Source organism: Kogia breviceps, chromosome 8 (genome assembly GCF_026419965.1).
Source record: "Kogia breviceps isolate mKogBre1 chromosome 8, mKogBre1 haplotype 1, whole genome shotgun sequence".
Classification (NCBI taxonomy): Eukaryota; Metazoa; Chordata; class Mammalia; order Artiodactyla; family Physeteridae; genus Kogia; species Kogia breviceps.
In genome coordinates, this window is record NC_081317.1 from 90,401,451 (window position 1) to 90,429,036 (window position 27,586).

At 47.0% G+C, this 27,586-nt stretch overlaps 1 protein-coding gene across 5 annotated transcripts in view; it reads left to right on the top strand.

Annotated features, from left to right (window-relative positions):
• Positions 1-2,102: 2,102 nt before the first annotated feature.
• The window catches only part of FRMPD1 (FERM and PDZ domain containing 1), an 85,274-nt gene continuing 59,790 nt past the window's right edge, over positions 2,103-27,586 (top strand). Inside the window, exon 1 of one of the 5 annotated variants that reach the window (XM_067039737.1) lies at positions 2,103-2,238. The gene's annotated coding sequence lies outside the window, so the exon portion shown is untranslated. Of the gene's footprint in view, positions 2,239-15,241; positions 15,333-27,586 lie in introns of those variants that run through there. The other 4 variants (XM_059073287.2, XM_067039736.1, XM_067039734.1 and 1 more) reach the window with 4 other exon arrangements.

Sequence of the window (27,586 nt, forward strand, 5' to 3'; positions counted from 1 at the left end):
TCCATTTTTGTTCACTTTCCCTAATGGTGCTTATTGTGGGGGCAGAACTCTGTACACTCTAACTAGAGAGGAGACAGGTGACGGAAGCAGACCCCAAGGAGTGAAGGGCTATCTCAGACCATAGATCTGGGTGCAGGGGGGCTGGGGCACTGAGAGAAAAGGGAGTTTTGGGTGGAGGTACCTAGGAGGCCTTTTAAAAATGGAGCCTCGGGCTTCCCTGGTGGCGCAGTGGTTGAGAGTCCGCCTGCCGATGCAGGGGACACGGGTTCGTGCCCCAGTCCAGGAGGATCCCACATGCTGTGGGGCAGCTGGGCCCATGAGCCATGGCTGCTGGGCCTGCGCGTCCGGAGCCTGTGCCCCGCAAAGGGAGAGATCACAACAGTGAGAGGCCCGCATACCGCAAAAAAAAAAAAAAAAAAAAAAATGGAGCCTCTCTGGAGACCGTTTTTGGATAGAGGCCTGGATTTGAGAATGAAAGATGAGAGGAGGTGGGTGCTGGAGGGCCTTTCTTCATCCAGGCCAGTTGGGCTCCAGCTCCAACTGCTGCTGGTTTTTATTTGGGGGTTTTGGGGGGTTGGGGTGGGAAGTGAGGACACACTTGTGAACTTGTATTTGTGCTCCATTCCACCATCAAAATGATCTAACGTTGATGGCACCCCTTCCCTACTCAAAAACTTCTCCCATGGTCCCTGCTGACTCTGCTGCTTCAGATCTGGGCTCCTGACCCTCCCCACTGGGCTCTCTCTCACCTTGGGGGTCTTTGTTGCTGTGGTCTGTGCCTAGAAGGCTCTCTCCACACTGGTCCCTTTCATTGGCAACCCCGTTGGCCCCAGGTTTCTGTTTAGAGGGCATCTTCTCCAGGAGGCAGTCTTCCCTCAGCCGGTGTGGGCAACACCTGCCATGCCCCCCTTGGCCCCCTAGGATCACACTATGGTTACAGGAACTGCACTGTATTAGCAGTCTGCTAGACAGTACATTCTGTGAAGGTAGGAACTGTGGGGTTTTTTTTTTTTTGCGGTACGCGGACCTCTCACCACTGCGGCCTCTTCCGCTGTGGAGCACAGGCTCCAGATGCGCAGGCTCAGCGGCCATGGCTCACGGGCCCAGCCGCTCCGCGACACGTGGGATCCTCCCGGACCGGGGCACGAACCCGTGTCCCCTGCATTGGCAGGCGGACTCCCAAACACTGCGCCACCAGGGAAGCCCAGGAACTGTGTTTATTCGAGGCTGTATCTCCAGCGTCTAACACAGTACAGAGACCTAGTAGGTGTTGAGTAGCTATTTCTACAAGAAAGAATTCTTGGACAGAAGAATGCAAACGGGGGGAGGGGGGGATGGATAGAGAGGTGGTAACACAGGAGCCAGAGGAGTGGGTGGGTAGCCCAGGGAGTCAGAAGAGGGCTGAATGCAGAGTCCTTAGGGCACCCCAACATTTTAGGGCTTTAGGGTTTGAGAAGCCCTCAAGAAGACTAGGAAGGAGTGGCTAGAGAGATCGGAGGAACCAGTGCCCCAGAGCAGAAGGAGTTTGCAGACGCAGGGTAGGTGGACCATAGTGCTGTATGTGGGCCCACCCCTTCCACCTCCCCTCAGCCCGAGGGGCTGTGGGGTGTGGGGGGGGGCAGTCGGGATCATCTTCGTCCCGTAGAGTCCCGTGTAGCTGGAGCTCTTCAAAACGCCTTGGAGTACAAGAGCCAGGGGAAGGGAGGTGTGAGAAAGGGGGAGTCGTTCCTTGGGACTCTAATGGGTTCCTGTTCTGGCGCCACCGCCGCCGGTCCGGGTGACCTTCAGGAGCCCCTTCCTCTCCCGGCCTCAGTCTCCCGGTGGGTAACCGGCGGACGCTGCTTGCCCACGCGGGAGGTGGGGAAGGCCGCCGGCGGAGGCAGGGCCCGGGTGGGAGCGGGACCGCCCACTGCGGCGGGCCGGGACCTCCCGGGCCAGCGGAGGCGGCGCGCGGGGCTCCTCCCCCGGGGCGAGGGTCGTGGCGCCGGCAGCTGTCGGCCCCGCAGCTGCAGCCTCAGCACCTGCCGCGGCCAGACGGCAAGGGCGGGCGCGGCCTGGCAGTGCGCCCCACCTTCCGAGTGCAGCCGCGGCGCGGGAGGCGGAGCCCGAGCCGAACCCGAGCCGAGCCGCTGGCCGAGCCTTGCCCGCGTCCGTGCCCGCCGCCGGGCGGGGCCGCCCCTCGCCGAGAGCGTCAAGCCCGCCAAGTCCGCGTCCGCGCGGGTGGCGCCTCCTTTGCAGGTAAGAGCGAGATCCCGGCGCCGCAAAGTTTTGGGGGGACTGCCGGTCCCTACGCCCCGGGCCTGCGCCTCCGGGAACTGCAGACTGCCTGCCCCGCGGCTTCCTCCGCGCCGCCCTCCGCCGTGCGCTCCGCTTGCACCTCCGGCCCCCGGTGACCTGCGCCCGCTTCCAGTCCTCGTGCCCCCACTCCCGGCGGGGGGCGCGTCCGCGGTCTCACTCAGGGCCTGCAAAGGTCAAATCTTTACACAGCATCAATGTATTGCTTAAGATTTCGAGATCTGCATGGTATAGTGCAAAGAACGGCAAACCGGCAGGTGGGAGACCAGGGTTCAGGTGCGGCCACCGCCAGAGCCAACTTTCTGAGTGACCTCAGACCAGCCTGCCCTGCGGGATCTCGACGGCTACACCTGGACCGGGAGGGGTTCGCCAGGGACGATCACCTGAACTGCCCTGCCTGTGTTGCCACGTTGTGAGTCGAGGGGCACCCCTGAGTGTCTCAGCTCCACAGCTCCTTGGGGGTAGAGAGGAATGTTGGGACCTACAGAAGTCAGTATCGGGGGTCACGTCGTTTATCTGCAGCAGCTTTGGCTGAGCTTCAGGAGGGGTTTTTAGTCAGCCTCTGGAAATAAAGGATGCTCCCAGGGCTTGGAGTTGGGGCCCTGGCTCCTGGTGGCTCCTCTGCCCTCCACTGACTAGGTAACTTTGGGCAAGTACCCCTCCCGGTTTGGCCACCTATAAAATGGGGCGGGGAGGCATTGTGCACTAGATCATCATTGAGATACATCTGCGGTAAATGTGCAGAAGTGAAATGTCCGGGTCTCTGAATTTGGGGTCAGTTTGCACAGAGGCAATATTTCACCGAGAATCCACCCAGCACTTGCAAATGGGCGTTAAGAAAATAAAGGAGGTATTTGCAGTTTGCTTTGGGAGTCCCAAAATAGACATGGTAAGGATTGGCGATGCTCTCCTTCCCTCCTTCAGTGCTTTGGCCCATCATAAAATATTCAACGGCATAATGATTTGTTTTCAAAGTGGCTTATAGATCAGGAAGCATTTCTGTTTGTGAGTCAGTTATTTTAGTAAAAACCTCAAAATACTTGTTTGGGGAAAAAGTAATGCACTGATCTAGAAGTCCTGACCCAGAGGCCAGCATCTCCTCGTATCTAGTCTAAGCCCACGGCTGAGATATTTTCCAATCAAGACAAATCAAAATAACTTACAGGTCCTTTGGTGGGTGTTCAACAGAGCAGTAATTGGAGAGGCCAACAGTTCAGCAAGTGCATATTTTCTAGGACAGGTGAATTCTGGTGCTGCCACAGCAGAACAAATACAAGGTAGTTAACTGTGACATCCTAGAAGGTGAACTTTGTGCTTTTGTCCAAAGAGTATCCCCCTTGTGCTGCAGTTAGTTTCTGCCCAGTGTGTGGGTGAAATCCCTTACTATGAAAGGATTCTTATGGAAGTGATTTTATTATTTTATTTCCTTCCTAGGCTTCCTGGTTTTAAGTTTCAAGCTTTATGAAATCAGAGGACTAGTGAGAGTGTTTTGTGACTGGAGCAGGAAAATGGCAGAGTTGTGGCACATAAGTTTGCCTTTCCTGAACTATATAGTTGAAGCTACTTTGTCCAGAGCCTTTGATCTCTCAGGTGCATTCAAATGCCACCAGTCTTTCCCCTCTTCATTCTTTAATGGTTCAGCAAGAATTTTCTCAATTTATTCAGGAGGAAACAAACAGGAAAAATACTGACAGGCTCTACCCTCAAGGAGCTCAGATTTTAGTGAGGAATAAAGAAGATTATACCACAGGGCATTCTGGGAGCTAAACCCTGGGACCTCTGGGAACACTGATGGGGGGTGAATTCTAACTGGGGAGACTGGGGAATTCTGCACCATGGAAGGTGGAAGGAAGAAGAGGATTCAACAGGTGGTGAAAAGCAGAAAGGCCACCTTAGATCATGGAACTAGAATGAGCAAAGGTACGGAGGCAGGAAAGCACAGGACCCAGATGGAGAAGAGCGAGTCTGGTGGAAGCACAAGACAAAGCAGAACACTTCAGAGGACAGTGGAAAGAGGTTCAGGAGGCTCTGACCCTGGGCTGGAATCCACGCTGGTTTGGGGATATTGGACCTCTGAGCCTCACTTTTCTCATTTGTAAAGTGGGAATAATAATAATTCCAAACTCACAGGGTTAAATGAGATCACAGGGTGTAAAAGTGTCTTAACAGAGTGTTTGCATACAATGGGTGTTTGATAAGTTAGTTCCTCTTATTAGCAAGTTCTCAGGCAAGATCCCTAAACGTTGGAGTATATAAACAGTACTTTTGTTTTAGCAATATGTGTTGTCTTAGAACCTCACCACCAGGATGGAGTTCCTGTGACAGTGTGATTTGTATTCAAGATGCCTCCTGATTCAAGGGGCAGGGGCTTTTTGTTATATGGTGCATGCTCAGACCAGGCACTGACATCAACAGCAGCCAATGCCCTGTAAATACTGTTAAGTGGTGGGAGGCCACAGAGGGGTTAATTGGAAGATGGAATCCCTGCCTCCACAAGCTTATCATTAGTGCTCAAGGACCCCAGTCTGGGGGATTTGACAGTTAGACACAGTTATAAATAGATCAGCCTTATCCATGTATACTGGGAAACTGGGTGCTGCTCCCGTCTGCCTTAGTGTAGGCAGGGGCATTTGTAGTAGCCAAGTAAGGAGAATACGACAGGAGGGTAAAGAACAACATTGCAATACCTTACGTCCCTGGGTAGCTTGTGATTTTCCTGAGTTCTGAAATGGTTTGAGTCAGGCCAGAAACATGCTGCTAATGCAGAGGGGGTGTGGTCCTCAGCTGAACTCACTTGCGGCATTCAGATGCCTCGAAATGTAGGCCCTTTATTTTTTTTTTGCGGTACGCGGGCCTCTCACTGTTGTGGCCTCTCCCGTTGCGGAGCACCGGCTCCGGACGCGCAGGCTCAGCGGCCATGGCTCACGGGCCTAGCTGCTCCGCGGCATGTGGGATCCTCCCAGACCGGGGCACGAACCCGTGTCCCCTGCATCGGCAGGCGGACTCTCAACCACTGCGCCACCAGGAAAGCCCTAGGCCCTTCATTTGATGAAGAGTTGATGTAACCTCAGAGATGAGTCTGAGTTTTGAGTTTAGCTATTCAAGATGGCCTATTTTAATAAATATGCTATGTAAAATTTGAACCTTCAAGCTAGACAGACTTGGCAGTAATTGTTCATATTGTAGAAGGATTCTGCCCTATACCAAAAAGATTTGGTACGGAAAGCTTTCAAATACCAAACATGCCTGTATACTTAACACCAATCAGTATATAAAATTCTGATTTATGCACAGCTGTTATAGCTGTACTTCTACCATAGTCAAAGATATACACCAGACTTACCACACATTCATGGAAGCAGGGTAACGCAGTCTTAAATTCGTTTTGGTAACTACAGATTACATTATTCAGCTCTGCAAATGGGAGGATTAAAAAAAATTAACTATCTGCTTGAAGGACAATAGGAAGCTTGATTTAGTGCCTGGCCTATTGAAGTAAGGTTAGTAGCCATTTATGTTCATTAAAGTGAAACAGTAATTTCAGGGACCCACCTGATGTTTGGAGACCTTTTGCCAGTGGTTAGAAATGGTTCTGGCTTCCGATCATTTCACAAGCTGGCTGCTAAATGATGTGTGTGCTTTACACTGGTTCTCATGGAAAAAAAGAAGAAAACTCTAATTACAAGCTAGAAATGGGTACGGTGGTATATCTAAAAGTATGAAAGTGTGTTCTTTTGACCTTTCTTGACGAATGATTAGAGAAGCTCAGCCATTTCAGTAAAAGGGTAACGTGGCAAACTTTCAAAATCCTGAATGGAAAGAGCTTCAGAGGAATTCATCCAGATGCAACAGTGCTTAGTTCTCTGAGATTTTAAGAGAAGACAGATGTGCAGGCAGATGCAAAATGCTGCACTTCCTGTTCTCTGAGTATCCAGAATGTAGGGTGTAGGTTAGAACTTGTTACAACCAGTGGCAACAATGCCATCTGCCATCCCTGCAAATAACCTCTCCAAGGCTAACGTGTAAGCGTCATGTGGTTAAACTTCTGAGTTACTGCTTTGTTGTTTACTTTGTTCCACATGTAGAATTAGGAAGGATGCAAAAGGAAAAGCAATTATCAAAATAAAGATGAGGGTGCCATTGATTTGTTCTTATGAAAGTAATTCAGTTGGTAGCTGGAGTGTGTGTTCTCTCTGGTTTTCCCTGGAGAAGGACATCAAGCCCAGGCTGTGCAGGGCTCCTCTGGTACCGGTGTGTTGTTGGCTCCTGGCCAGCTAAGAGGTGATGTCCATATGGAAGTATATGTTTTTCCTCTTCCTTTCCTCCCTGGGGATGAGGGACATTTTGAATATAGAAACAGGAAAAATTATTTCTTTTTGGAGCTCATTCCTGGGTAGTTGCAGTACTTAGTTCTTCACAAAAGCTGTGTCATAAGTTTCAGTGAGAGCATTCTCTGTCTATATGCTGAAAAGGTAGATTCACACAGGATATTTTAGCCAAAAGGCATAGACCTTCAAACAAAGTTGCCAACTCTGGAGAAGATCAAGTGCAGCCTTTGTCTGGTGCAGGAATCTCCCTAGCACACCCAGCCTCTGTGCTCGGACCTGCCCATCCCCCAGGCATTCCTAGTTCCTTGTTAGTTGGCTCTGACTATTAGAAAGTTCTTCATTATGCTGAATCAAGCTCTTCCTCCTTGATTCTGCCCTTTGAAGCCCCACACAGAAATCCATTTCTTCCTCCCCATGACAGCCTTTTTAGCCATTTGGACATTCAAACACAGGGATTAGGTCTCCGAGTCTTCACTTCTTCAGTCAGAATGCCCCCAGTTGATCCAGTCCCCTGACAAAGAGCTAAGAATTGGACACCGCTGTGCAGGTGGGGGTCTGAGGAGCCTGACTTCAGAGTCTGTCCTTATATCAGCACAGCCTGCAGACCAGTTACACCCCCTGGGGCCCCCCCCTAGAGTTTGCTCTCAGCTTCCTCTTCTGGACTCTACACTGGGCAACTAGGGACCTGTGTGCATGTCAGTGTCACAGGGACCTGGTGGGCCATGGAGAAGTGTCCCGGACCAGTGTCTGATGCAGAGTGGCTCTGGGTGAGTCGGCCCCCTCTCTGGGACTCAGATCCCTCATCAATCCCATTGCTTGTAAGGTGCTATGTTCGTTTCCTGTGGCTGCTGGAACAAATCATCCCAACCTTGTCTTAAAGCAGCAGACATCTATTCTCTCGCAGTTCTGGAGACCAGAAGTCTGAAATCAAGGTGTCAGCAGGGCCACACTCCCTCTGGAGGCTCTAAGGAAGAATTCTTTCTTTGCCTCTTCCAGCTCCTGGTAGCTGCTGGCATTTCTTGACTTGTGGCTGCATCACTCCAGTCTCTGCTTCCTTAGTCACATTGTCTCCTCTTCTGTCAGATCTCCCTCTGCCTCACTTTTATAAGGACACTCATCATTAGGTTCAAGGCCCACCTGAATAATCCAAGATAAGATCCTTAATTATATCTGCAAAGACCTTTTTTCCAAATCAGGTAACATTTTCAGTTCCTGGGATTAGGGTGTGGACATATTTTTTTAGTGGGCCACCATTCAGCCTTTGGCTCTCTCCTTTTTCTACTTATGTGACTGTCCTTTCTTTCAATCATATTTGGACCCAGCTCTCCAGGGGCAGCCTTGGGTCTTCATTCTGCATATTTCACATCTCTTCCTTCCTTCAGCATCGTGGCTGCTACTCTGAGGGTGCTGAGGCTGCTCTAATCATCCCTGCCCCACAGATGTGGGAGGGGCTCAGGGATTAGGCTGCCCAGGAAAACGCAGGTGTTTCTGGTCCACACCCTCATCTTCACCAGCGTACTCTGGCTGGTCAGTGGAGTTTTTATCAATGGGAAGGAGAAGCTGTGCCTATTAAAATATTCATTACCAGTCCTTAGAGTTATGGGAGATCCCACAGTGAATGTGCTCTGGGTAGAGAAGGGACATATAGAGGAAGACTTAATGTCCTTGCATTTCCCCTCTAATTTAGTCCAAGATTGGTTCATTGAACTCGAGGGAAATTATTTATATTCTCAGTGTCCAAGTACATATCTCTTTCTGTAAGAGATGAGGAAATGCTGCTTTGCAACCCTGAAAGTGCATTGTAGTGTGATCTTCTTGCCCTTCAGCTAGCTGAAGTTCATGGTCCTTTAAGTGGGGTCTTCCATCTGCTGCTGGCTAATGAGCTCTCCAAATGCAATGCACAATCAAATATGCTTTTCTCCAAAAAGTGTGTGTACCACTTTGTTTGCACTTGACATTCCAGAGTGCCAGAGAGGCCTAGGGCAAATGGGCATGTTGGGTCTGGTGAAGCAGGTGATGGAGCTGAGAGAAAGCAGAGCAAAGAGAGTGACCTGAGAGGATCTGGCACCAAGCAGCTCCAGACTCTGCTCATGGCTGTCAGTGCTGCTCCAGGATTACCGGCTCACAACTGCCCAGAGCATCCTCCTAGACCGCTCATCCACTCAGTTCAATATGCTTTGCTAAGAAAGGCCTGCACAGGAATGGGGACAGGAGTGGGTGGGGAGGAGGGAAGAGACAGATGAATCCGATGGTTCCTGCCTGGCCTGCGGCAAGTCAGTGTGGCGCAGGGTGCTGCATGTTACAGAGACTAATGGGAGCCCAGCAGAGGGCTGGCCATGCCTCAGGTGAGATCCAGGAAGGCTTCCGGGAGGGATTGGCATTTGAACTGAGCCCTAAGGGGACAGGCGGATAGAGCAGTCCACCCAAAGTTGCCCTCAGTTGTGTCCCCACCAGGGCCCCAGGTTGGCCCCTTCCTGGTCACCCCACCAGAGCTGACCTGGAAGAACCTCAGGTTTGAAAGGGACCTTAATATCTAGTAAAGCAGATATTCCACTGCACTGCTCGGAGCCCTAAGGGCAGGGGAGGGGGATCAGTTCAGAGATTTCTGCTTCTCATTTTGCTTACTGGGTTTAAAGAACAAAGATTTCCCATTTTGACAAGGCTTTTTTAATGTAGCTGCTTGGAAATATCCCCACATCAAAATGTCCTGCTTTGTCTGGGAAATTTCTTCCAGGCTGGGAGAGCTCCCTTCCCCCACCCTGTCATCCCTCCACAATAACACTCCCCAGGCTGTGTGGTCATGGGGTGTTTCCATGTAACCTGCCCCACTTGACCCTGAGCTTCTCCCAGGCAGGGACTAGGCCTGGTTCAATCCAGAACTGAGAAGAGGCTGGGTCCTGGGCAGAGGCTCAGCATACAGCATTGACTAATGAAATGAAGGACTGTGATTATGACTACTGCCTTACTTGCATCTGGCTCCCAGCCGCCCTCATTGCTTTTACAGTCATCAGCGATATCCTAGCTAAGTCAAGGGCAAATGTGAGCCTCTGTGTTTCTCCATCTTATACCTGTTTCCGCAGTGGGTCTAGCCTGTCAGCCAAGTGCTAGTGAGGGGTGGTGCCTGCTCTCTGCCCTTTCAGAGGGTGGGGAGGCTGCAGACCTAACATTCAGCCTCTGGAGGTGCTACCTGTCACCCTGGGACATGGCCAAGTCCACCTGTGACCTCTCTCTGTCCAGCTGGCTCTTCTTTGGTACCCTGTAGCCTCAGGACTAGGGTCAGAGAGGCAGTGGGGTGCAGGAGAAAGCACCTGAGCTTTTGACCCTGTCAGACCTGGGTTTACTAGCTATGTGACCTGAGGCACATTATTTACTTGTTTATGTAATTGATTATCTGTGAGTGTTAAACTTAACACAGGGAGGACAGGATTGCTGTTTTCCACCTGCAAGAGGTAACTATTCAATACATGTTAATTTCCTTTTTATATTATCTGAAGGGCTGTCACAGAGAAGAGAGATAAAACTTGTTCTGTGCGTTAGAGGCTGTCCAAAACCAAACTTAGTTTCCCCCCATGTTGTCATCCTTCCCAAGTTCCATCAAACCCCTCAGCCTCCCAATTTCTCAAGCATTGCTAATATCTTTGATTTCTTTCTCTCTCCCACCTGCCAATTACCACCAGCTCTCCGTGTATTTGAGAGGCTGTGTTCCCTGTCTGGGCCTCTGCTTCCTATATGTGGACTGAGTTATTTCTACGGTCCTTTCCAGCCCTGGCATGACATTTAATTCCACAACATAGATTGATCATACACTGTGTGGAGGGTGATGTTCTAGGCCTCAGGGCGCACAAGGCTGGAAAAAAAGGTCATCAGCCTTGTAGAGGTCATGGCCCAACGTGGGGACAAACAAGCAAAGCAGTGTGGTGAATGCTATAGGTGAATTCAGAGCTGGGGGGATATGAACCAGAACAGGGAGAGACTAGCCACTGGATGTATGGGCTCTTTGCCCTCTGGCAAGACTTATCTAGAAATGTTGCCTGCATGAATGATGGAGACTAGTTCCTCCCAGGTAGCATTAGGATTTTCACTTTGAATGGGAATTATCAGTATGGAAAATCCTAGCAGAGATGGCATATAGTAGGGGCCTTCTTTTCTCTCTTCTCTTCCTACCTCCCTGCAAAGAAAAAAAAAATCCAAATCTCCAGAATATATTGACCTTTATGCACAGAGGCTTCTAAGATATGCAGCATAGTTTAACAAGTACTGTTTGTGTGCCTGCGAAATGTCTAGGTAGATGCAGAATTACAGGCCTGAAGAGAATTAATCCATCTTTTGCCATGATTGTGTTCAGAAGCTAATTTTCAAAGACAATTTCCATTTCCCAGCTGTCTGGATGATAGTTAGATGCATACATGTGCACTCTCATCCCTTCTCTTGTATTTATTCTGCCTAATTTAATTTGGTTAGATTCTATAAGCTTATATTGATTGCCAATTATAAGTTAAGCCCCATGTTGAAAAGCTAGGGGTACAAGAGAATATATTACTATCCAGAGGTTTCTTTCTGGCTGGACTGATAAGTCTTATACTCAGGAATCAGTGAACAGAGCCATCTATTCATTGGTGGCTGCTGAGGAGATTGGTGTGAGGGCCAGGATTCCTGTCCCAAGCAGAGAGGTGTGGAGAAATGGATGGTGGGAATGCTTCTCAAGAAGGCTTTTGGAGGAGTCTGTCTGCATTGGAGATGGGCCAGGGAGTACAAGCAGAGTTGAGATGCAGGGAAGAGAGCAGTTCAGCAGGTAAATTCAGCAGGAGCTGACTTTTCTTTTCTTTTCTTTTTTAACATCTTTATTGGAGTATAATTGCTTTACAATGATGTGTTAGTTTCTGCTTTATAACAAAGTGAACCAGCTGTACATAAGGAGCTAACTTTTCAGTCTCATCCTTAGCCCCTCATTCTCATGCCTTATTAATGAAAATATTCCTTCAACACATGACGCTATAGCATGCCTCAGGACCTTTGCTCATGCTGTTCCCTTTGCCTAGGCTGCTCTTTCCCCTCTCCTACCAGCAAAACTATGAGTTATCTTTTAATTCAAGTATACTTCTGCTTTCCGGGCCTCATTGACTTTCCCTCTCCTGGTTTCTCATAGTGTTCCGTTTATACTTTGGTGCCTAGAGCATTACAGACCACCAAGAGATAGCAGGTGAATAGATGGATGTGAATAAATGACTGATTATTGGGTTCTTAATCTGAACTGTGAAATGTTTGTTGAGAAGGGAGTGAAGGGCACCAAGGTGAAAATGTGGGTGGCAGGTGCTGAGCAGGGAGACCCTGGGGCTGCCCTTGGAGGTGGGGTGGTGGAAAAAGTACTCTTTGGAAGAGGGAATAGAACGTTGGCTTTCTGATGAATAGAAGCACACAGTTAAAAAAAAAAACTCTGCAAAAATACTGTAGACACAAAATTTGCCTTTCAAAGGACTGCAAATAAAAGCAGCAACACCCCCTTCATAAATCTACTAAATTAGGGATCAGTGAGCAACTGGAGGAAGTAGCTCTCCTACTGCTGGGGAGTGAGCCTGGGATAACCTTTCTGGAGGGCAATCTGACTGCATCTAAAGCCTTACAAACTTGAGCAGGCTTTTACCCAGCAGTGCCACTCCTGGGAATTTATCCTAAAAGAATAACTGAAGATGTATTATGCAAAGATATTTATCTCAACATTATTTGTAATACAGACACTGACAAGATAAACCAAAGGTCCAGCAGTAGAGGATTAGCTTTACAAAATGACACTCCTCTCTATAGGACATAAAAAATAATGCCGTAGAATAATAGAGACATGCAAATGTTTGTAGCGTATTGTTCTAAGAGGAAAATCAGGCCATAAACCAGTATATACAGTAAGTTCCCAATTATGTCAGAAATGTGTATTTTCACACAAAAAGGCCAGAAAGGTAATTAGCAACTTGTAGATTATAGTGGGCAATTTTTATTTTCTCCTTTCCAAACAAGAAAAGTTTCAAAATTTTCTATGAACACACATATCACTTTAATTATCAGAGGGGGAAAATGAACGTTATTTAAGAAGAAGAGAGAAGCTTTTGGAGAGCATTGTTTGAACTTCCGTGGGTTGGAAGCAAGAAGAGCACATCGTTTATTTTGCAAATTCCAGACAGGTAGTGTTTTCATAAGGAAGAGTGGTCTTAGGTCCATTTATGTGAGTGTATTTATAGAAGTGAAAGCTTTGGGGGAAGGAAATAGATTGATTTTTTTTCCCCTTGAACTTTTGAGATTATTGTTTCCACTCCATTTGTAATTGAGCCCAGGGAGCTATTCTTATTTCTTCCTTTCTTGGGCACTGCGTTAGATCTAAAAATGTTAACTGGCTTAGATGTGGGTTTTGCTAAAATGATCCCCCTTGAAGTCTTCACTAGACTCTCTCTCATGCTTAAAAAATGGGGTCCCAAGAAAGACCGCCTTTTGAATGTTTTGCCCCCTTATCCTTGGATAACTCCGGATGACCCCAGATAACCAAGTCGGAAACCACCTTTGCCTGTTGTGATCATGGGTGCCATCAGCCACATGTAAGGGACTCAGGAGGAGGCATCTGTGTTGGGTGCTGTCTGTTGGGAAGGTTTATTTAGAGGCCAATCTGGCATCACCTTATCCTGTGGACGTAACATTAGTCTGCAGAAAAAGAGATCAGAGCTGGGTAGAATCTCTTTAAATATTAATTATAGTGATGCCTTTTGCCACACATCTCCAAAGAACTTGGAGCATTTCACAAACATTACCTCATCATTAATTTTCATAGTGTTCTTGAGTGAGAAGCTGATGGCAGGTACTGTAGGCTCCATTTGGGGCAGAATATAGCATATATTTTAGTTAAACTTAGGAGTTGTGTCCTGACTAGATATCAGTTGATTTTAAAAGTTGAGACATCTTTTTTTGGCGTCTTCTTTCACAGCTATCCTGCATCTTCCATTGATTAAATTGCCTTCCTGCATTCTGTTCCACCAACATTTGAGTGCCTACTGTGAACAAGGTACAGTGCTGAGTGCTACGGCTAGCAGTGAAATTTAACCTCCTTAATCCCACACTTAAGGCCTTTGGTGAGATGGCTTCTACCTGCCAATACTACCCTAAATCCCTCAACCCTACCTCGCATACCCTTTGTTCCCCACATCCCTCTTCCTGAGCTGGTCTCCAGGATAGCCCCGTGCCATTTCCCTTCTATGCATTCTCATTGCCCTTCTCCAGCCACTGTCCCCGGTGCCCTTCTGGCCACCCCTGCAAGCCTCACTCACTCTCCTATGCTTCACAGCCTGGTCACCTTGTCCACTAAGCCTGCCCTGATATCATCCTACTGTATCCACAGGTGGATGTTACCTCCCACCATCAAACCCAGGCATTCTACCAGCCTCTCTGTTGTGGTCCTTACTAATTTTTACTTTGTATTTTAGTAATTTATGTACACTCCTTAATGACATTTCTAGCTTCTTGACTGCAGAGATGGTCCATTTCATCTTTCTGTCTCTCTCAGTGACTTGCCCATGTTAGATGTACAAGTACTTGTATAGAGGAACGAAATGGGCATAATTTCAGGCCAGAGTTCACCAGTTTGTGCAGGGCCCTATGGGGTACAGAGGACAGAGGTCATTGATAGAACCCTGCTTGGCCTGACCCCTCCTTTGATCCTAACCACTGAGGCCCCTTGCTGCCTATAGGCCTGTTCTGTCCTCTCCCTGCACCCACACTCACACCATCTTTCAGCTAATACTTGTGTATTAAAAATCATTCTTCTCTCATGGCCTTCTAGGAAGACACAGGAAGAGAGACAATTGGAGTGGTTTTAAGAAGGTTACCTCTGTGCTTATTTCTTTCTTGACCTCTGTTGTGCAAATCATCCACACTGCCCGGGACCCTAGAACTTCAAAGGGCTTCATCCAGAGCATCTCTGTTCATGAGCTGGCACGGGGGCTGGGATCGTCTCGTGCTCCACTTGTGGCAGGCTGTTGAGGCTGGGCAGGTTATTTAATCTTCCCGTGACGTCATTTCCCCGTCTGTTAATCGGGGATAATGTGCTTGAGGGTGACCTGCCTCCCTGGGATGCTGTGAGACTTATCGACTTAATGCTGTTGCTATTAAGTTGAACAGAAGACAGCTGGGCAGAAACAGTGAGAGACCAGGCACAGAATAAACTCTACAGCCATCCAATAGACGCCTCATGAGACCTCGGGCATCACCTTCTGTGTTGCCCTTGGCACAGAGGAGGCCAGTTTGCTATTCAAGAACCTCTCGGGTTTCCTCTCTCAGCCAGCTCAAGTGGCTGAGGTCTTGAGGATGACAATGGCATCTGGAGGGCTTCTGGGCCTGTTGAGCTGAAAGGAGAGAGGCCAGACTCATGTTGAGGGCATAGCTGCAGCTGTGCAGTATCAGCAGATAAGTGGGACCCGTGCCACAGAAACCATCCAGCTTTGTCCACATGGCCCAGCTATCGGTTTTACTCCAGCTCATTGAGGAGCTTTGGGAAGGTCATTTGATATTCACATTCTTGTGGCCACAATCTTGGGAATGTGGCCTTTTATCTTTAAAAATAGCTGTGTGCTGGGAGGCCCAGGAGCAGTGTCCTGGGATGGGAGGGAGGTGCCAGCATTCGGAAGAGGGGCCGATTTCTTTCCTTGGAGGACTTGCTTTACCTCTGCTGGACTGGTGAGTTGATGTTTTCTCATTCTGTAACCTGTCCTATTTTCTCTAGACTGTTCTCAGAAAGGGAGTGGTGTTTTTTTTTTTTAATTGTAATATCTTTACTGTATATTTTAAATCTATTTTTATGGCATATTCTTGAGCACTTATTATTATACATGAAACCTATTTAAGTAAAAGTTCTTTCAGTCTTCATAATTGTACTTTGTTATAGATTCTTCTCAAATTCAATTGGTAATTATTTCTCATGTTTTATGTTTTGAAATTGCAGTGTCTTTAATCATTTTATATATAGATGGGATAATCATTAAACACTTTTGGAACTAAACTGCCAACAGTTTTTCAAAATTGTGAAATCATAGGATGTAAAAACCTGACACTGGAGGATTTGGGGTGTTTCACATGGTGCAATGATGTCCTGAGAAGGTAATGAGCGGTCTTTGCTTACACAGCTAACTAGTGACAGAGTCAGGACTTGAACCCAGGTCTCCTGACTCCCTTCTCCAAAACTCCCTAGTTTATCCTGTAAAATTTAGCTTCTGAATTACAAGTGAGAAGGAAAACAAAAATCACACTCCAACTTAATTTTTCCGTGTGTTTTAATCTAGTTAAAGATGAATTTTCTAGCTTTAGGAATGCCTGTGCCATGTGCCACAGCGGATCCTCCTCCCCTAAATCCTTTGATTCATTTTCCAGTCTGCATGGGTGATCCTTAGAATGTGGTCCCTTTCAGCATTACCTGGAGCTTGTTAGAAATGCAAAAATCTCAGCCCCACCCCTCAGACCTACAGACACAGAAACTATGGGGGTGGGACCCATCTGTCTTTTAACAAGCCCTGCAGGTGATCCTATACTCAGCAGTAAGTCAGAGAACCACTGCCTGACAGGACTTAAATCATACCTCACCCCCACCCACCACATTTGACAGCCAGTGCAATGACACACTTTGGCTCTTTTGTAGATTTTGAGTTTTCTTCACCGAAGAAGGAGCTTCTCTGTTGCTAGTTTTTAATAATAATTCCCTTTCTTCATTCTGCTTCCTTTCATCATCACAAAACACACACACACACACACACACATCTAGCAAGAGTGAAATATCTGTGGGCAAATAATGAAAGTAAATAGGGGATTTCAATAGAAGCAGGTTAGTAGATAGACAAAATGTCCCAACCACCGAGGTATATTTCTTAAGTTTCAAGACTTGCTGCCGGGCTTCTCTGGTGGCGCAGTGGTTGAGAATCCGCCTGCCAATGCAGGGGAAGCGGGTTCGTGCCCCGGTCCGGGAAGATCCCACATGCCGCAGAGCGGCTGGGCCCGTGAGCCATGAGCCATGAGTCATGGCCGCCGAGCCTCCGCGTCCGGAGCCTGTGCTCCGCAACGGGAGAGGCCACGGCAGTGAGAGGCCCGCGGAGCGCAAAAAAACCCCAACAACACACACACACACACACACACACACACACACACAGACTTGCTGCCTCTCTAAGGACAGTGATAAACTAGACTACTGCTGACCGTATTGTGCTGTGTTTTCTATCATTTGTTATTTTATTCATTCATTCAACAAATATCTTAGTACCTTCTATTTGCATGGCATGTGGTAAGTATGAGGGGGAAATGTATTTGAATTTATAGTTTATCAGAAAGTAGAGACTATGTTCAGATATAACTGTAATATGTCAGCCATTGATAAATACACGAGAATCACCTCCAGTAAAAGGGTTGTGGAAGCATAGAGGTGGTAGAGAGCATGTGTTATGGAGGAGGACATCACAGGGGACTTCATGGAGGAGGTAGCATTTGAGAGAGTCTTAAAAGGAGGTAGGCATTTGACATGGGGAGTTTGGGGGTGGGTAAAGAACATTCTAGGCAGAGGTAGAAAAAAGATAAAGGCATGGTAAGGGCTCTCAGTGCATTTTTGTCTGCCTCAGGGGTTATGTGAAGGTGACTAGGAGGAAATGAGGCTACGTAAGTAGGTCAGTGCCAAAAGGAGGATGATCTTCAAACACCTACTTAGTAGTTTGTTCTTTATCCTGAAGGCAGTGGGGAGCCATTGAAGAGTTTTGAATGAGGGCAAGGCATGACCAGAGCTGTGCTTTTAGTAAGTCTAATCTGCCATCAGTATATGAAGTAGATTGAAATGTGTGAGAGGGAGTAGGGGAGGCTTTTGTTTTTATTCTGTAACTATTTTACAGCAGTATGGTGATATATTGGAAAAATCATCTCAATGTTTATTTAGGAAGTAATTGCTTTTCTTATGATAGTCACTGGATTTTGAAATAAGCTCCCAGGGCATAGATTATTGTCCAGGGGAACACAGCTCTAATTTTATAATGAGGAATCTGCAAGAAAATAAAAATTGCTTAACAGAGTAGCTTTATAGAGAACTTCCAGAACTCCTTTCTTACTTCTTTGCTTACTTCTTTGCTTTCTTTCTTTTAAAAATTTATTTATTTATTTATTTATTGGCTGCATTGGGTCTTCATTGCTGCGCACGGGCTTTCTCTAGTTGCGGTGAGCAGGGGCTACTCTTCGTTGTGGTGAGCGGGCTTCTCATTGCTGTGGCTTGTCTTGTTGCGGAGCATGGGCTCTAGGCGCGTGGGCTTCCATGGTTGTGGCACGCAGGCTCAGTAGTTGTGGCTCGCAGGCTCTAGAGCACAGGCTCAGTAGTTGTGGCACACAGGCTTGGTTGCTCCACGGCATGTGGGATCTTCCCAGACCAGGGCTTGAACCCGTGTCCCCTGCATTGGCAGGCGGATTCTTAACCATTGCACCACCAGGGAAGTCCTGTTTTCTTTCTTAACATTTTCTTTTTAACAAAAAGTATTTGTATTCATATTACTCAGTAATGATCCAGTAATGCCAGGTCACATAAAATCTATAAATACTGAATTCCTAAAATGTGAATCTTTCTTGCTTCTTCTTACTCAGCCTCTAAAGCAGTTTTCCCTCTCATTCATGGCCTTACTTTGTTAATGCACCTGAATCAAACTCATTTTATAAGGGTCTTCCTTATTCCAATGGTGGCTCTAGTAGGAATAGTTGTAGGCAACTTGAATGTCATAAATGTTTTAATGTGCTGTTACTTCTAGTATTTGTACTTATTGAGAAGACTCTGTTGTTGATTTTTTCAGTAAGGCTATCATTATAGGGCTTGGGCTTTGGCTAGTCAGCACCATTGGTTTCAGTCATTCAATCAATATTTACTGAACATCTCTTAAGCACTGAAGAATCACAGTGACTCAGACAACCATGGTCATTGCTGACATGGAGCTCATAGTCTAGCAGGGGACATATATATACATAGTTCTGAGAGAGCAAAACTATAGATATATGGAAGCACCCAACCCAGAGTTGGAGGTCAGAGAAAACTTAACAACAAGTAGGATATAAACTAAGACCTAAAAATCAACTTGGGTAGACCAGTGGTTGCCTAAGGCTGGGAAGGGATTGTTGAGGGGAAAATGGGGGTGACCTGAATATACCAAAACTACTGACTTGTACACTTCAAGTGGGTGAATTTTATGGTATGTGAATTATATCTCAATAAAGCTGTTTAAAAAATCAATCAGACAAGCCAGGAGTGGGAAGAGGGTACCTGGCAATGAAATGGCATGTGCAAAGGTTCAGCCACAAGAGCAAAAATGGGAGAGGTTTGGTAGGGCTGGACTCCCTGGGAGGTGGAGAGCAGTGAGACAGAGGAAAGCAAACAGGCTGGAGTGTTGAGTGGGACCTGAACAGGTAGGGCTTTGAAGGTCTATAAATATTATGAATCTATAAAAACAACAGCTACCATTTATGGACTCCTTATCATATGCCAAGCACTGTTCTAAGCCGCTTGCATGCATTAACTAATCCTGACAACAGTCTTGTAAGGGAGGTACTACTACTATTATCTGCATTTTACCAGTGGGGAAACAGGCACCAAGTGGTTACTTGCCCATAGTCACAGACCTAGTAAGTGACAGAGCTGCAATATGAGCCCAGGAGGGCTGGCTCCAGAGCTCACATGATAGATCCTAGCAAATAACTCTAAAAGGTATGGGGTGACCTCACAGAGTTTTATGCAGGGGAATGACAAGGGCATATTTACATCTTAAAAGAGATTGCTCTGTGGTCTGGAAAATGGATTGGAAGGAGAGCAAAACTGAAGAAGGGAGACCACGACGTGCGTGTAATCCACATAAGAGAGCGTGCTAGCCTGAGCATGCGCGATGGTGGTGGGGGTGGAAAGAGGCAGAGACTTGAGAGGTAGTTAGGAGGTCACATTAACAGGAGTTGTAGAGTGGCTGGATTTGGAGAGAGGGTACAGAGACTCTCAGATGGATGCCAGGGTTCTGGGCTTGGGGAGCTGGGGTAGTGGGGGGTTTAATGGTGCCCATGATGTCCATGCCACAGAGGTGCCCCTGTGTGGGCGGGTTAGTGTCTGTCGCATGGGAGTAGTTTAGACCTCTGACCTCTCAGTGAGAATCGTGGAATCAGAGGTGGCAGGTGCCTTGGAATCCTCCTAGATCTAGAGGTGGAAATGGAGGTCCTGGAAGGAGAAGGGGCTTGCTGAAAGTCACATGGGGGCAGCATGGGGCTGAGTGAGGTGTGTCCCTGCTGACGCACAGGCTGGTTGCAATTGCTTGCCACGTTACCGCTCCCCAGAGCTTTGCTCCCCTTCTCAGAAATCGTCTCTCTGATCCTAAAAAGAGGTATCATTGTGCACAAACAATGATAATAGGAATTCAAATAAAAATGGAAGAAATTTACAGCCTAAACCCATCATTCATCAGATCAAACTTGCTGTTTTATGTCTCCTGCCTGCATCTGCCCAGCATCACTTTTACAGCTGTACCCAGAGCACAGATATGGCTTTTGTAGCCCATAGTTTACACCTTACATTAAAACAGTTGCTTTTCCTGGAATGTTATACGGCTTCTGGTTAGCATTTCTTAAGGAATCAAGAAAGAGGATGTGCTGTAACTTACCCACTCTCTGTTGTCAGCTGTTTTGTTTTTCTTGTTTAGAGATAGTGTCTCACTGAGCATCTTGTTTGCATAGCCTTTTCCTTCTCCCCTCAGGAAAAACTCCCAGGCAGGATAGTCCCTCTGTCCTTTTAAAGTGGAGTAGCCCAGGGTGCTTTGTGACCACCTAGAGGGCTGGGATAGGGAGGGTGGGAGGGAGGGAGACGCAAGAGGGAGGAGATATGGGGATATATGTATATGTATAACTGATTCACTTTGTTATAAAGCAGAAACTAACACACCATTATAAAGCAATTATACTCCAATAAAGATGTTAAATAAATAAATAAAATAAAGTGGAGTGGGGCTTCCCTGGTGGCGCAGTGGTTGAGAGTCCGCCTGCCGATGCAGGGGACACGGGTTCGTGCCCCGGTCCGGGAAGATCCCACATGCCGCGGAGTGGCTGGGCCCGTGAGCCATGGCCGCTGAGCCTGCGCGTCCGGAGCCTGTGCTCCGCAACGGGAGAGGCCACGACAGTGAGAGGCCCGCGTACCGCAAAAAAAAAATAAAATAAAATAAAGTGGAGTGGCCCATACTGGACCCTTTTCTATACTGAGGTCAGAGACAGAAAGCAGAAGGCTTAATCAGGCCTGAGTTTCTGGGTTTCTGGGCCCTGCCGTCTTCACTGATCTCTGGCTCGAGTTGGCATCTGTTCACAGTTGTCGGCACCGCTCCTAATGGCTGCCATCTCCAAACAGCTGACCCGATTCCCTGAATCATTTGCTGTAAACCGGGCAATTCTACAGGAGGGAGAGGTTTATGGGCAGAATGCTTAATCAAGGCTTAATTAAGATGGCCAGAGTGGCCTGTTGGCTTGAACCCTTGTACAGGGTCCTGATTGGCAGGCGGCACCTGGCATTCTTGGCTGGCTGACAGCTATCAGCTGTTCCCAAGCCCCATGCAGAAATGAGCAAGACACACACTAACACTCTGGTTGGTAGGAGCCCTTTTGTAGACTCCCTGGAGCATTTTAGACATCCCTTTCTCATGGGCCCCAGGCTGTGCCTCACATTGTTATGTGAGTTGTTTATCTAGGTGTCTTATCCTCTCCATAACACGATGAACTCTCCAAGGGGTGGGGCTGTGTCTGGCTAACCTCAACCTCCTCTACCACACCCAGCACTGGGCCCAGCAGAAAAGAGGGTGCTAGATGTGAATTGAATGAAAAGCATTGATTTTTGGACCAAATCCCTTGGCTTGAGATGGTTGCAGAGACTAGACTTGAGAAATGTAGGGACGTGGGGGCCCACAAGCCCCCAGTGCCAAGTCTATGGGAAGGGTGAAGACTTTTAAAGAAGACCTCAAGATCTCTGTGGCCAGGACAGAGCCTGATGTAACAGGTCATGCGGCAGGCATGTCTTAGGACCAGCTTTAGAAGCCGTTCTTAGTTTTTGGTGCTATAGTTGTGGTTGTTATTGTTTTTTTTAGCTTGATAGATTTGGAATCCTGCCTTCCTTCCCCGGACCCAGACACATAGAGTCACATCTCAGTCTGGCAAGGCTTGCCAGGCTGGCAACTGCTTCATTTGAGCCACTCTGGGAGTTTCAGTCTGAACTTCCCAAGTACTCTTCTTGCTGTGGGTTTTGTTTTTGGTGCCTGTGGTACCAAACGTGCCCAGAGGATATTGAAATGAGTTGGCATGTAATGACATTTGATGACTCATTTGATAGTAAGAAAAACAAATCTAGCCTTTGAGTCTACATTCCACAATTTTGTTGAATTATACCCAGATGGTTGTCAAGAGAATTTTTCTTCACAGGTTCAGAGCATTTGTAATAACCAACAAGTCTATGGAGAGGGAAAGAACTTCACGTTGAATGTAAAAGGGGTACTAAAAGCTTCAGGATCTTATGACCTCTGAGATGGAAAGGCCCTAATGGGCTTCTGGTCCAGCACCTGGATACTTTGTGCACCTGTGTAGCAGCAGGTAGCCCCAGGGAAAACGTATTATCATGAAGGTCCCAATCCCCAAGGCCCCTTTTCAGGATGGATCTTTTGGCTGTCTTGACTGTATTTGAAATGGTTGGTCACATACTCTTTTGTGCTTGTGTGGCAAAATACACAGAACATAAAATTTACCTTTAAAAAATCATTTTAAAGGGCACAATTCAGTGGCATTAAGTATATTCACAATGTTGTGCTACCATTACCACTATCTAGTTCCTGAAATTTTTCATTACCTCAAAAGGAAATCCTGTACCCATCAAAACAAACATACCCTATTCCCTCCTCCCCCAAGCCCCTGTACTATATAATTATATAATTATATTATCTAATTTACGGTGAGGTAGGTGAAATTAGTCCACTTCACAGATGACAGGTTCAGGGAGGCTAAGGTACTTGTCCAAAGATGCACAAGTTAGTGAGAGTTGGGATTGGAACCCAGGTCATATCCAGGCCTGTGCACTTGACATGAGAGGTCTCTGGGGAAGAACCTTGAGCCCAGCAGCACTGTCAAAGCACAGAAGGAGAGGATGAGGATGTGACCACCACATGAGATCTCCATGCCCATGAGACTGCTTTGAAAACTGCAGAGGGGGCTTCCCTGGTGGCGCAGTGGTTGAGAGTCCGCCTGTCGATGCAAGGGACACGGGTTCGTGCCCCGGTCCGGGAGGATCCCACATGCCACGGAGCGGCTGGGCCCGTGAGCCATGGCCGCTGAGCCTGCGCGTCCAGAGCCTGTGCTCCCGCAAGCCCGTCACAACAGTGAGAGGCCCGCGTACGGCAAAAAAAAAAAAAAAAAAAAAGAAAACTGCAGAGGATGTTGCAAAACACTCACAAACTTTGCTCATGTCTCTCCAGCAGATCACTACTTCCATTCTGCTCTGAATTACAATTAGGTGTTTATAGCTCTGATTCCCCCAGTGAATTACAAACTCCCTGAGGGTGAGAACCGTGCTCACTTGTCTCAGTGTCCCCTTCAGCCCCTGTACCTGGCACATTGCTGCTGATCAGTGAGTGTTTCCTGAATGAATGTGTGGATGCTAGCCTTGACTCAGGAGCAAAGGGAAACAGGAGCCAAGATGATGTCTGTCCAGGTATGTCACAGCTAAGGGCTTGACTAGAGATTCGACTTAGAGAATTGGAAAGAAAGAGAGGAACTCTGTGGCCTTCTGGAGATATGAATGGGAGAACCCATAAAGGGATCTCAAAAAGTGAACAAACTTTGGCCTGATCCCTGGCTTCCAGCTCCACGACACTGATAATCTAATTCTCTTTTTTCTCCCTAGCACTTACCAGTTTTTAACATCCTTAATTAATTTGCTTTATTATATTTGTCATTTCTTGTCTAGTGGGAGCCTCCACTAGAATATAAGCTTCATGAGGGTAGTCAGTTTTGTCTGTTTTGCTACACTTCTCTTTCCCCAAGTCCCCTGACCTAAGCAAGCACTAATTCCTTTCTGTCACTCTAGATTTGCCTCTTCTGGACTTTCATATGAATGGAATCATATAACATGTATGTCCTTGGTGACTGGCTCCTTTCACTTAGTACAATGTTTTCAAGGTACATCCATGCTTGACCCTTAACTTTACAGGTAGGACAATTGAAACTCAGAGGGGGAATGTACTTGACTTGGGTCATGTGTCCTGCTGATAGGGCTGATTGCAGGTGTTCTGTCTCCCTGAAGTGCTTCTGTTCCTGCCCAGGGTGGACCAAGAGCCTTGGCAGCTACAGCCAGCTCAGCAATGTCATTTTGCCATCCACCTTTGGAGCTGCCTACAGGGCCCCTTCAAGCATAGCCGTGGTGAGGTAAGGCTTTGCAGATAGTATTATTGTTGGTGGCAGCTTTTTCCCACGTTCTTTCCAGGGCTCACTGTCCATCTGATAAAGTAGATGACTTGTGTGACCAGTTTCCAGTCTCCTGGGTCCTGGGGCCCTTAGATCACTAGCAAGAGAAAGGCGCAGCCTGGGGCCCCATCCTGCTGACTGTTCCTGCTGCCACCCTGTCGCTCCCAGAGGGCCATGCGGAGGCCATCTGTGCTGAGCTAGATAAGAGGCTATGCCCTTCCTGAGAGACGTCTAATCCTGTTAGGGAGATGTGAAAGCTGGGTGGCATGGTGATGCCTTGAACCCACCCATGTTTTCCAAAGGCTTGTTTTTGTACCACATGGAACCCAAGATGGATTTAGGTGATACAGGAACAAACATTTTTCTTTAAATAGTTGTATATTTACTTTAATGTGTATCAGGAAGAAACCCACATCTAGCATGATCAGACCTGTGATTTGATGAATATTATCCAGGCTGAAGGTAAAGTAGGAGGCGCTGTACTATAGAATCTTTTCATGCAGACTGCATGTTACAGGTGTGGTAGTCTGGCAGTTGCTGACATGGTCCCACTGCCTTTCACACTTTCTCAGACCTGTCATTTTTCTGATAAGGCATCATCTTAATCCGAATTCCTTTTAGAAAAATTTATTTATTTATTTATTTTGGCTGCACCGGGTCTTAGTTGTGGCACGCGGGATCTTTGTTGTGGCATGTGGACTCCCGAGTTGCGGCATGCATGTGGGATCTAGTTCCCCGACCAGGGATCGAACCCGGGCCCCCACTGGGAGTGCAGAGTCTTACCCACTGGCCCACCAGGGAAGTCCCCTCCTTTTAGAAAATTAATGCAGGTGTGAGAAGCAGCCCATTCTCTCTCACTGAGCTATGATCACTGTAATGAATCAAGGCAACATCAAATGATTGACATAGAAATGTAAATATGCGTTTCCCTAAAATATTTGCAAATAACTTTTTCTTTTGGCCTAGAACTTCAAGAATTGAAACTGCTTATTGTTCTAGTGTTCTGAGCTTACCGTAGCATTTCAAACATCTATAACCTGCATTATTAATTTAACAAATGTTGGTTGAGCTCAAGGGATTCTGCTGCACCCTGCAGGGATTGTGAAGAAATAGGATGCCTTTCTCCTGCTCTCAAGGAGTTCACTAACTAGGGGGCAAAAAACAAGATCTGAATCCATATGAAGTTAGGAAACATAAGACAAGAGCATAGACAAGGAGGTCAGGGGCTGAATGTAGGGTAAGACACAACACAATAGCTCTGCGATTGGGGAACCACGTGGTTCATGGTAGACCCGTAGCCAGGAACCCACCCTGGATGTGGTGGAGCTGGAGCTGGGTTTTGAAGGTTAGATAGGATTTGAATAAGTCTCAGAAAGTGAGGATATCATGAACAAATGCACAGGAGTGGCCACCTAGAGCTGTTTTGAGGGACAGAGAAGCACTGGAACAGAAATAACGTGATAGGAAGAGGATGGGGCCTTGGGTCCCCTTGGCCACTTGGAGGAAGTTTTTTTAAAATAAATTTTTAGAAATAAAATATTTATTTATTATTTATTTTTTGACTGCATTGGGTCTTTGTTGCTGCGTGCAGCTTTCTCTAGTTGCGGCAAGCGGGGGCTACTCTTCACTGCGGTGCGTGGGCTTCTCATTGTGGTGGTTTCTCTTGTTGCGGAGCTCGGGCTCTAGGTGCGTGGGCTTCAGTAGTTGTGGCTTGCAACCTCTAGAGCGCAGGCTCAGTAGTTGTGGCACATGGACTTAGTTGCTGTGCAACGTGGGATCTTCCTGGACCAGGGCTTGAACCCGCGTTCCCTGCATTGGCAGGTAGATTCTTAACCACTGTGCCACCAGGGAAGCCCCGGAGGACGTTCTTTAACCTCTAGAATACTCAGCTTCCTGGTCCTCAAAATGTAGTTATGGATTCCCACCATGCGGGACAGTCATGAGAAGTAAATAACATGCTATCAGTTATACATATGTTAGTTCCCTTCCTTTTCCAAACTTGTCAGGTGAGAAATTGAGTTGGACATCTGGGCAGAGGTTGGATATTAGAGATGGGAAGCACTGGAGGACATAAGAAGGGAACTGATGAGATGATACAATTTTAGAATTGGCAGATTCTTAGAGAAATTCAATGTTAAGATAAAAGAGATAACCAGAGGTTTGGAGACTTGTACAATTCTAGGTTTAATTAGAGTCAAAGTCAGGAAGAGAATCCAGGTCTCCTGACTTTCAGCTCAGTGGTCTTTTCAGATTCCTTAGCTTTGGAACTTCCCGGGTGGTCCAGTGGTAAAGAATCTGCCTTCAATGCAAGGGACACGGGTTCGATTCCTGGTCATGGAACTAAGATCCCACATGCCGCGGGGCTACTGAGCTTGCTCACCTCAACGAGAGAGCCTGCATGCCGCAAACTACAGAGCCCACATGCCCTGGAGCCTGGGCGCCACAACTAGAGAGAAACCTGAGTGTTACAACGGAGATCCTGTGTGCCGCAACTGAGACTGGATGCAGCCAAAGAAAATAAATAAATAAAAATAAATATTTTTTAAAAAAAGGTTCCCTAGCTTTTATCTAGAGAGATGTTAGAAATGCAAATTCTTGGGCCCTACTCTAGACCTACTGAATTAGAAACTCTGGGGCCCCAGCAATTTGTGTTTTAACCAGCCCTCCAGATGCTTCTAATGCTTTCAGGGAACCAGTGTTCTGGGTTTTACTAAGTAAGAATGGGGGGAAGGATATGAGGAAAAACAGATTCCTTATTGGAATTGGATATTACTTACCACCAAGGGAAAGGGGGCAGAAGGGTTAAGCTAGGTGCCAGAGAGAAACTTCTTTTTTTAAAATTGAGTCATAATTCACATACCATAAAATTCACTCTTTTAAAGTGTACAATTCAGTGGTTTTTAATATATTCACGAGGTTATACAACCATCACCACTGTCTAATTCCAGAACATTTATCACCCCCAAAATACACCCCTTACCCATTAGCAGTCAATCCCCATTTCCCCTTTCCCACAGCCCCTGGCAACCACTAATCAATGTTCTGTCCCTATGGATTTGTCCATTCTGCACATTTCGTAGAAATGGAATCATACAATGTGTGGCCTTTTGTGTCTGGCTGCTTCTACTTTGTGTAATGTTTTCAAGGTTTATCCATGCTGTAGCGTGTATCAGGACTTCATTCCTTTTTATGGCAGAGATGAACTTCTTATACTTCAAACTTTTGTCTCAGACTTGGTCATACAACTGAGCTTTACACTACCTCAGAAAGAGAGGTTTCTCATGGGCACATTTGCATAGAACTTTATAGTTTTCAAAGAATTGTCACAACATAATGGAATGTAAACCTTTCACCAACCCTGGAACACAGCTGGGCAGGGATCATTGTAATTGTTCTTACAGATGAGAAAACAAGCCAGAGAGGCAAGTGTTGGTGCTCGACCAGTGTACTGCTGTGCCTGCTCA